Source organism: Hemicordylus capensis, chromosome 1 (assembly GCF_027244095.1).
Source record: "Hemicordylus capensis ecotype Gifberg chromosome 1, rHemCap1.1.pri, whole genome shotgun sequence".
Classification (NCBI taxonomy): Eukaryota; Metazoa; Chordata; class Lepidosauria; order Squamata; family Cordylidae; genus Hemicordylus; species Hemicordylus capensis.
In genome coordinates, this window is record NC_069657.1 from 152,378,529 (window position 1) to 152,388,058 (window position 9,530).

The 9,530-nt window shown below is 46.9% G+C and overlaps 1 long non-coding RNA gene across 1 annotated transcript; it reads right to left on the reverse strand.

Annotated features, from left to right (window-relative positions):
- Positions 1 to 257: 257 nt before the first annotated feature.
- On the reverse strand, positions 258 to 5,237 carry LOC128329782 (uncharacterized). The gene is made up of 2 exons (XR_008309786.1): positions 5,136 to 5,237; positions 258 to 743 (listed from the first exon to the last, which is right to left on the reverse strand). It is a non-coding gene; the product is annotated as an uncharacterized LOC128329782 (long non-coding RNA).
- Between the last annotated feature and the right edge of the window lie 4,293 nt (positions 5,238 to 9,530).

Below are 9,530 nucleotides of genomic sequence, written 5' to 3' on the forward strand. Positions count from 1 at the left end.
TGAGATCTTAGGCAAGCAGTTCAAGCCCCTTTTGGCAACTGGGTGTAAGTCAACAGAACTTTAAACAAAAAGCATTCACATTGCACATCTGACCACTAGCAACACCCAGGTCTTGCCAATGCTTAGAAGGAAACTTTGCCTAACAGGAGAGCATAACTCACAGCAGTCCTGTAACCCTAGCACACAATAATGATAGGAATGGTGACATGGAGTTTAGCATAAAAAGGAAGGAAAACACATGAAAGGAAGAATTAAAAATGTTTTATGAGTATTTAATCAATTTATTAGGTGAATTTTATAAAGTACCTAAGCAGAACAGAGAAACCACAACCGCAAATATTTAAAACATCTGAATAAAAAGACAGACTCAATGCATAGCCAAATGGACTAAGAATAATGGGGAAACTGATCATTTTTAAGCCGGTCAAAAAACAGGAGGTATCTTTTCCCCTCTGGCAAATGGGCCATCCACAAAAAAAGATTCACTTCCCCACAGGCAAAACCACAGTCATCCATAGAAACAATCCATTCCTCTTCTGGTAGAGCAGTCTGCCTCTGCCAGAAAAAAGATTCATTTCCCACAAATCACAAATGGATGAAAGCATAGGTCCTTTCAGAGCAGATGGCAAACTCCAGTGGTTGAAGGTCTATCCGTTTGGATGTTAAGCAGGGCCACCCAAAAACAAAGTAGTGGTTTTTACTTTGGGGAGGGGGCTTTTAAGTACATGGAAGTGTATATGTTCCTAAAGAAAAAGAAAAAGACATTTTTAAAAACCTCAAAAATGCCTGTGAGCATTCCAGGACCTATGGAATGTCGAGGCTCTTGAGCCAGGATGTCAACTGGTTTAAACATTCATCCCCAGTGTCGTCCACAGTGTGGACAAATATAAAGGGATATTTGAGGAAGGAAGGAAGGAAGGCAGGCAGGCAGGCAGGTAGGCAGGCATCTTTTGGCTTCCCCATTCTCTGTACCTCTCCCCTCCGGTGCTACATAGCAGTAAAATGCTCAAGTTCAGGGCCAGTAGCCAATCTCAAACATGGCCATCTAGCACTATACAACACAAAAAGGAATGGGGAAGAAAACATGTCCTGACACTTCCCTCTCCCTGCAAGGGCGAGACATCACAATATGTCTCCTCTTCAGTGCTGGCTGCAGCCTTCTAAGGACTGGGGGTACATTGACACATTTTGTGGCAGGACCTGTGTCTCTATGTATAATAATTAATTCCTCCCATTCTCTCTGTCACATTCTGTTCTTAACATTCCATCACACTCTCACCTGGCCGACAAGATGGACTCTAATGGGGCTATGCTTATGGAGCTTTCTAGATGCATCAGTTCTAAATTGCTCCTCTTAAGTTCTGTGGGACAACAAAGTGAACAGGCTGCAAACTAGGGCACTATCAAAAGAGGCAGATTTAGCCATAAACTCAGAGGTGACCCTGAGTATATGCCTTTATTTTCTACATATTAAACTTCCATTCATTCATAGGGAGAAGCATAAAGCACTAAAACCTGCCAACCACCCCTGTTTCTAGGTAATCCAGCCAGCACCAACAGGGATTCTATGGGTGAATCAATGTCCTTTCCTCTAACCCCAAAGGGCTGTGGTGAAGCCCATCACAACCTAAGGGTTTTGATAGGCTTCCAAAGCATTATCTCACTCTTCCTGCTTCAAAAGGAACAGAATGGTAAAGTATACTCATTTCCTGAACAGAGTTTTCTGGGTAGGGTTGTGGGGAAGCACTCTTTACTTCCTTTTTTTGAGGACCATTCTCAGGGCAACCTCCAGGTTTCATGGGACCCTTGGCAAACTGACTTCCATAGGGCCCTCCTACCTGAGTGGGCCTTGAGAGAGTCACTCTGCCACCACCACATGAAGGCTATGGACACAGAGGTGGTCCCAGGGACCAGCAGTGTGTCCTTCTGAGGGCCTGAGCCCTTGGCAGTTGCCCAACAATGACAACCTGTGTGCCAGCCCTGACACTGTTAATGTTCAGTTAAGAGGAGGAGGCCTGTCCCCATGCCCTTGCTCAGAGATTACCTCACTGCTGGAGGAGTAGGGGAGTAGAGTGCTATCCTGGGTAGTGAGGAGTCTAGATCAGGCTCCTTCTGTTTTGAAACTGACTCCAGTGACTATTTCTGGCGGTAATGCTTTTAATGAGGTGGGGGGGGCGGTTTGCAGATAATATCTCTTGCATTCAAGCCAATTTGGAGTTCACTATGAGGGTGGCCATTAATCCCTCTTGTACTATTAGATTGGATCAGTTTCAGTCTGTGACTCCTGAGGATGTAGACAAGCTGCCTGGAGAGAACATAAGAACATAAGAACAGCCCTGCTTGATCAGGCCCAAGGCCCATCTAGTCCAGCATCCTGTTTCACACAGTGGCCCACCAGATGCCTCTGGGGAGCCCACAGGCAAGATGTATGTGTATGCCATCTCTCCTGCTGTTGCTCCCCTGCAACTGGTATTGAGAGGCTTCGTGCCTCTGAGGCTGGAGATGGCCCACAGCCACCAAACTAGTCGCCACTGATTGACCTGTTCACCATGAATCTGTCTAAGCCCCCTTTAAAGTCATCCAAGCTGGTGGCCATCACCACATCCCATGGCAAAGAATTCCACAGATTAATTATGTGCTGTGTTAAGAAGTACCTCTCAAATTTTCTGACCTTCATTTTCATGGGGTAACCCCGGGTTCTAGTGCTGTGAGAGAGGGAGAACATTTTCTCTCTATCCTTCCTCTCCACTCCATACATAATTTTATACATCTCAATCATGTCTCCCCTTAGTTGCCTCTTTTCCAAGGTAAAGAGGCCCACATGCTGTAGCTTAGCCTCATAAGGAAGGTGTTCCAGGCCCCTGATAATTTTGGTTGCCCTCTTATGCACCTTTCCCAGTTCAACAATATCCTTCTTAAGATACGGTGACCAAAGCTGTATGCTTTGTCATTGGTCACTGTTACCCAATGGTTCTGCAACTCTGACATCTTGCACCAGGTCCTGGGCACCACTCAGGATAAATTGATTTCATCTTGTGAGATCATTGGAGATCGCCTAGCTGACATCCTTAATGTGTTACTAAGGGAAGGCAGGATGCCTCCTTGTTTGAAGGAGGTGATAGTTAGATCTCTTCTTAAGAAGCCTGCCCTGGATCCCTGATCTCCAGTCATCCATGGCTGGACAAGGTGATTGAGAGGGCAGTGGCTTATCAGCACCAAGTGGTTTTGGAGGAAACTGATTATCTAGAACCATTTCAAGCTGGCTTTCGAGCTGTCTATGGTTTTGAGGCAGCCTTGTTAGGCCTGATAGATGACCTCTACCAGGGAATTGACAGAGGAAGTGTGACTCTGTTGGTTCTTTTGGATCTCTTGGTGGCTTTTGATACCATCAATTATGGTATTCTTATGGATCACCTGAGGGATTTGAGAATAGGAGGCACTGTCTTGCAGTGGTTCCTCTCCAATACCTCAGGTAGATTCCAGATGGTGGTGCTTGGTGACAGTTGCTCTTCAAAACAGTAGCTATTATGTGGAGTCCCTCGGGGCTCCATTCTGTCAACAATGCTTTTTAATATCTACACGAAACCGCTGGGTGAGGTCATGAGGTGTCTTAGTGCAGGATGTTATCAGTATGCTGACACCCAAATCTATTACTCCATGTCATTATCATCAGGAAATGACATTTACTCCCTAAATGCCTGCCTATAGGCAGTAATGGGCTGGATTAGGGATAATAAATTGAAGCTGAATTCAAACAAGATGGAGATGTTCATTGTAGGGGACCCGAACTTGAGAGATAGAATAGATTTTCCTGTCCTGGGTGGGGTTACATTACCCCAGGTACAACCAGTATGCAGAACAGGAAAGCAGATCCTCACTATGCTATCTCTGGTGAACACTATGGAAACACTTTTCATTGGCTTCAGCTGATTCAACAGATGTGTCCATTCCTTGAAGAGAATTACCTCAAAACAGTGGTGTACCAGCTGGTAAGCTCCTGGCTTGACTACTGCAATGAGTTCTACATAGGGCTGCCTTTGTACATAGGTTAGAACGTTCAGTTAGTTAAAAATGTGGCAGCCAGATTGGTCTCCAAGGCAACCTGGAGAGACCACATTTTGCCTGTATTTAAACAATTGCATTGGCTGTCAATATGTTTATAGGGATGTACATAAACCGGTTCAGCAGTCCTTTTATGGACTGCTGAACCAGTTCAGTGGTCTGCCATTTGTCTGGTTGCAACTCAGGATCAGGCCTTCCCTGCAGCTGCTTCCGGGGTATGAAGTATACCCCCTGCAGGGGCGTAGCAAGGTTGGAGTGGGCCCAGAGACAAGATTTTAAAATGCCCCCCCCCAAAGTCCGGGGCCTCCGCACACCCCAGGCCCCCAAGGATTTAAGTCTGATATTCCAAAATAAGTATGCTGCCTGCAAATACATTTCACTGAACACACACACACACACACACATCACAATATATAGTGATATACATTGAGTACTATACATTTGTATTACTTTTAATGCCTAGAACACACTAGAAAGATGAATTATTAAAATGGGCCCCTCGCTGCAGATTAGCAAAGGAGACTTTCAACCATGCAGGGTGAACCTATGTTTGTTTTCCCAGAATTCTGAACAAATTCAGTCAAGTTTGATTGCAGGAGGTTTTTCACAGGAGGCTTTTAAAGCCCTTTAAGACACATCTCCTCTGGAATGGAGGTGCTGCATTCACATGTTGGCCAGATTTACCCTGAAGTCCCTGCAAGTTATTGGGGAGCAGTTCACACACAAGAAAAATAAAATAAAAGCACCACACATGCTTCACAGTTCTCACTCAGACCTTCTGGGTTGCAAAACAACTTGAACATAAGTGCATTTATAAATGAATGAATGAATAAATAAAATTAATAAAATACTGTTCCAGAAGTTTTTGCAATTTTCTGCCATGAAACAAGCCACTTATAGGACTTTTTAGATAGTTTTTTTTAAGTCAGCAAATTTTCCAAGCTGTTTCAAAATAAATATTCAGAGACTTCTCGGTCCCTCCCCCCCCCCCATATCCAAGCCCTATGGCAAGCAGATCCCTATATGGGGGGGGGGGCGGGAAAGGTAACCACAAAAAGGAGTTCACACTCTACCTGGCAAATGCTGGTCTGGGTTAAGCAGGGCAGCAAGGGGTCTTCTGCTGCCGAGAACACTCTGGCTGCCTCCTCCTTCCTGGCTTGCTTGGGCCCTACTCGAGTTCAGGCTTCACTGCGGCCTACAGGGAGGCCTCCATGGAAGCCCCGCCCACCCGCCGATCAGCTGAGAGGCGGGAGAAAAGGAGCTCTTTGCAGCTGGGCTGCTGCTTCGATTGCGGCCAGCAGAACAAGCAGGAGAGACGGCGAAGAGGGCAAGTGGCTGAGAGGCTATGGGGCTGGGCAGGGGGCAATGGGGAGTCACATGAGGTGCCCCTGGGGTGCCCCTCCAGGCAGTGGGGCCCCCAGACAACTGTCTCCCCTTGCCCTATCATTGTTACGCACCTGACCCCCTGCCAAAATCCAAGGCTTAACAATATTACTGGCCTTCAAGAGAGCACTAAAGACTTACTTTTTTGGTTTGAGCTTTCAAGATTATAAAAACTGTTTTAAATCATTTTGAACTGTTTATATTGTTTTAGGGTTTTTTAAATTGTTTTGTTAGTTTTAATTATGTCTCTATTTTGCTTGTTGTGAACCTCCCAGAGCTGACAGATGGGGTAGTACAATTAAGATAAATGTACAGAGTCTGAGTGGGACTGGGGAAAGGACTGAAACTACACATCCCTCCAGGTTACTGCAGAGTAGCTGAATTTATTCAATAGGTATACAGTTATAGAAAGAGCAATATTCAGTTCAAGACTGTTGAGAATAAAGACGCTGCTTTCTCTAAGCTTGGTTGGGATTGGGAGAACAGTTATAAATGGTTGTTTACAGAAAATGCTTTACAGTTTTAGTGAAAAATAAAAATGCTTTATGTGGGATTCTCATTCAGGTGACATCGAGGGGATTTTTGAAATGGTGTGAGCCCATCACCAGTGTATCACGTCTAGTAGGAGCATACTATTGTGAATGCCCAGAAGGTGGCAGCATTTGTCTGTCAAAAGGATTTCAACCTCTTAATGATGGCTGGCTCTCTTGAGTGATCATAGGCTGCTGCTGCTTCTCCTTCTTCCATTACTTGCATTCCCACCCACCCGCACCATGCAATCAAAATTCTTATTTGAAGTGTGCTTATTTTAGAACTCAATGCCCTCAGTCTGGAATTGAATGTTGCATAAGAAGAGCCCTCCTGGATGAGACCAAAGCTTCACCTCCTCTAGCATCCTGTTTCCCACATTGGCCAGCCAAATTCTTCTGCGAAACCCATAAGCAGTGCACGAAGACGACTGCCCTCTCTCACTGTTAGCTCTCAGCAACCGATACTCAGAGGTATACAGCCTTGGAGCAAGGAAGTTGCATTTAGCCTTGAGAATGAATTGCTGTTGTAGTGCTTCTCGTTTGTAGAAAGGGACCATAGCTCAGTGGTAGAGCATAGGCTTCGCATGCAAGAAGTTGCAGGTTCAGTCCCTGGCATCTCCAGGAGGCTTTACAGACAGGGCTTATACCCCGAATCTCCTTCGAAAGAGAGTGTGTGCATTCACATACTAGCCGTACCTACCTTGAAGTCCCTTCGGGATCCTTGGACCCACTCCACACACAAATCAGGCTTTGTCTTGCAAATTCTAGCTTATCTCAACGTATTTCCAGGTTTTTACAATGCTGGTTTTAAGCTCCTTTTTCTGAAAATGCTGGGCAAATAGGGAGAGGCACTGACTTGAATCATTAGCATGATAAGAGGGATGCTCTTTTTAGAAATGCAGATATAGCTCTTTAGAAAGCTCTCTCCCTCACCCCATTGGCTAGAAGGAAAACACGGATGCCTGCCATGTGAACTTGCATTTTTAAAAAAGCCGAGAGCAGAGGGGAGGACCTGCTTCCCGCAATGCTGCGAGTGTGATTCAAAGTGGCTTTGCTCAACATTTACCCTGCAGCATGAAGCCATGTGCCAATAACTCCCAGGCTGGATTGGAAAAGATTCCTTTCTGGAACTCTGAAGAGCAATTGCCAGTCAGAGTAAACAGTGGCCCACACACCGCACAAGGAACCGCTTGCCTGAGGACCGACAGGCATGCTCTCTGTTTCTGCTACACTTTAAACCCCGTGACACAGCTAGCAAAGGTGGGGAGGCTCTGTGGCTACCAAGGAATGTGTCCTCACACTCCTACTGCTACCCCCATTATTCCCAATGGAAGCAGCAGCAGCAGCAGGGTGAGGATGCACTCCTGTGCAGGTGCAGGGCCTCCCCCTCTTTGCAAGCCATGCTGGCAGGGTTTAGAGTGCTGCAGAAGCAGCAAGCAGGCCTGTCACTTAGACAGGTGGCTCGTTGCACAGTAAACGAGTCACTACTTTGCTGGACCAAGTTTGGCAGCTTCCTGTATTGATATGGTTTCGTCTAATCCCCCTTTCAGGCCTTCTAAGCCAATCGCTGCCACCACATTGTGTGACTGTCCTGGCCAGCTCTGCCCTTGAGTGATCCTGAGATGAATATTGCCTTGCCCCCAGCCACTTGACCCCAGCCTCATTCTGGCCGGTGCCCAGTGCTAATGCCACCCCTCTTCCCCCTAGTTGGCCTCCTCTTTGGCAGCAGGATTTGCTCTATGGGGGCATCCACTTTTGCCAGCCAGTCTATTGCTGCACTGCTGTGCTGCTGATCCATCTTACATACACACACACACACACACACACACACACACCGCATGAAGCTTGTCAGCTTTGTAGACAAAGCAGACAAGTTTCTTGCTTGAGGGGGTAGAGAGCTGGCAAACATGGATGCCCACTTCCTGCTACAGCAAGTAGCCGCACCAGCAAGAAGACAGAGCATAGCATGTTGCCAAAAGTGAGGCCAGCTAGGAGAAAGGGGGGCGTCAGCGCTGGGCTCTAGCCCAGGGGATGGGGCCAGCGAGTCAGAGGATGGGACAAGCATGGCGGAGACTTTAAAAGACCAGGGAGCAGTGGAGAGGAGGTGGGGGTGGCAACAACAGGCAGGGGAAATGATGCCAGTGGAGGGGGGGGCAGGGTGCCAGCACTTGCCACCGGAGGCCATTGCCTCACATGGCCTCATGGAGGGACCAACCCAGTGAGTTTGAATGCACTGCACATCAAAGGAGCAATCCTCCAAGCACTAGTGCAGCGGAACGTCCATCCTTGGAGCGGAGCTTGCAAACGCTCCATGGAAATAAATGAGAGTTGTCCTGTAGCAATTTTGGACAGCTTTGGGGGGAATCTTCGATAGGAAGGGGAAATACTAGTGTGTGTGCATGCGTGTGTGTCAATATTCTGCCCCAGAATCCACAAACTTTCTAGTGACCTGCCAGCACAAGAGGTTTTAGGCACAGCCATGAATCTACGGCAGCAGCATTGGCCTGTGTTACCACCTGAAACCTTCTGTGCAAGTAAAATGTGGCCAAGCCTTTTCCTTAGCAGCAGCGCTGATGAGCAGCACTCCCCTTTCTCCTCAGCGGTCCTGCTGGAGATTGTGATGAAAACATCCAAGGCTCATCCCCCTTTTCCTCAGCAATGGCAGAGGCAGCAAAGATGGCTGACGCTCACAAGGTCTGGGCTGCAACCCTCAAGCATTTGCACAGGCTCATGATGTAATCTGTCCATGTGAGAGCTAAAAGCCTCCATCCAGACATACAGAGGTCCAGTTGCTCTCACTCATTGAGGCAGTTACCCATGATACGAAGCACTGGGGTGCCCCAGTGCTCTTATCATGGGAAGAATATCTCCATGAATACAGAATTTGTCTCTGCAGACAAAGGCTGTGATCATGGATGGCAGCGGGGCAGTGCAGGGCTTCAGAGCACATCAGCACATGGATGGGGTTTGCAAGCACACTCTCTGGGCTTTCTATAATACCTGAACAGGGTTATTGTTCAGTGGCAACAATTGTATTTATTGTGCTCTAGCGAATCATTTGGGAATATCCCTGAAAGTAACTCTGGCAGGTACTTCCTTAATTAGCCACAAGAGCTGCCTATGCAGGATCAGACCACGGCTCCATCTATGCTTTCAGCACAGTGGTCAGCCAGATGACCTTGGAAAGCAATATGGAATTAACCATCCCCTTAGGTTTTTATTTCTCCTTCTCTTTCATTAGGAGCATCAAGAAGAGAGGTGTGGAAAGTTTTAGATCTGCGATTTAAGTGAGATTTCTAATGCAGATGTTCTTCAACTTGGGTCCCCAGATGTTGTCAACTACAACTCCCATCATCTCAAGCCACTATGGCCTGTAGTCGAATGACATCTGGGGGTCCAAGTTTGAGAAGCCCTGCTCTGGTGGCTAGCTCTAGTCTAACTGCTCTTGCTTGTGTCCATAAAGTGACCCGCATATTAGGGAGAAAGTAACTTTCTCCCAGTCTAGATGGGCTAGTGACTTTGCTTTCTGTGGATTTGTGATATACATCAAAATGT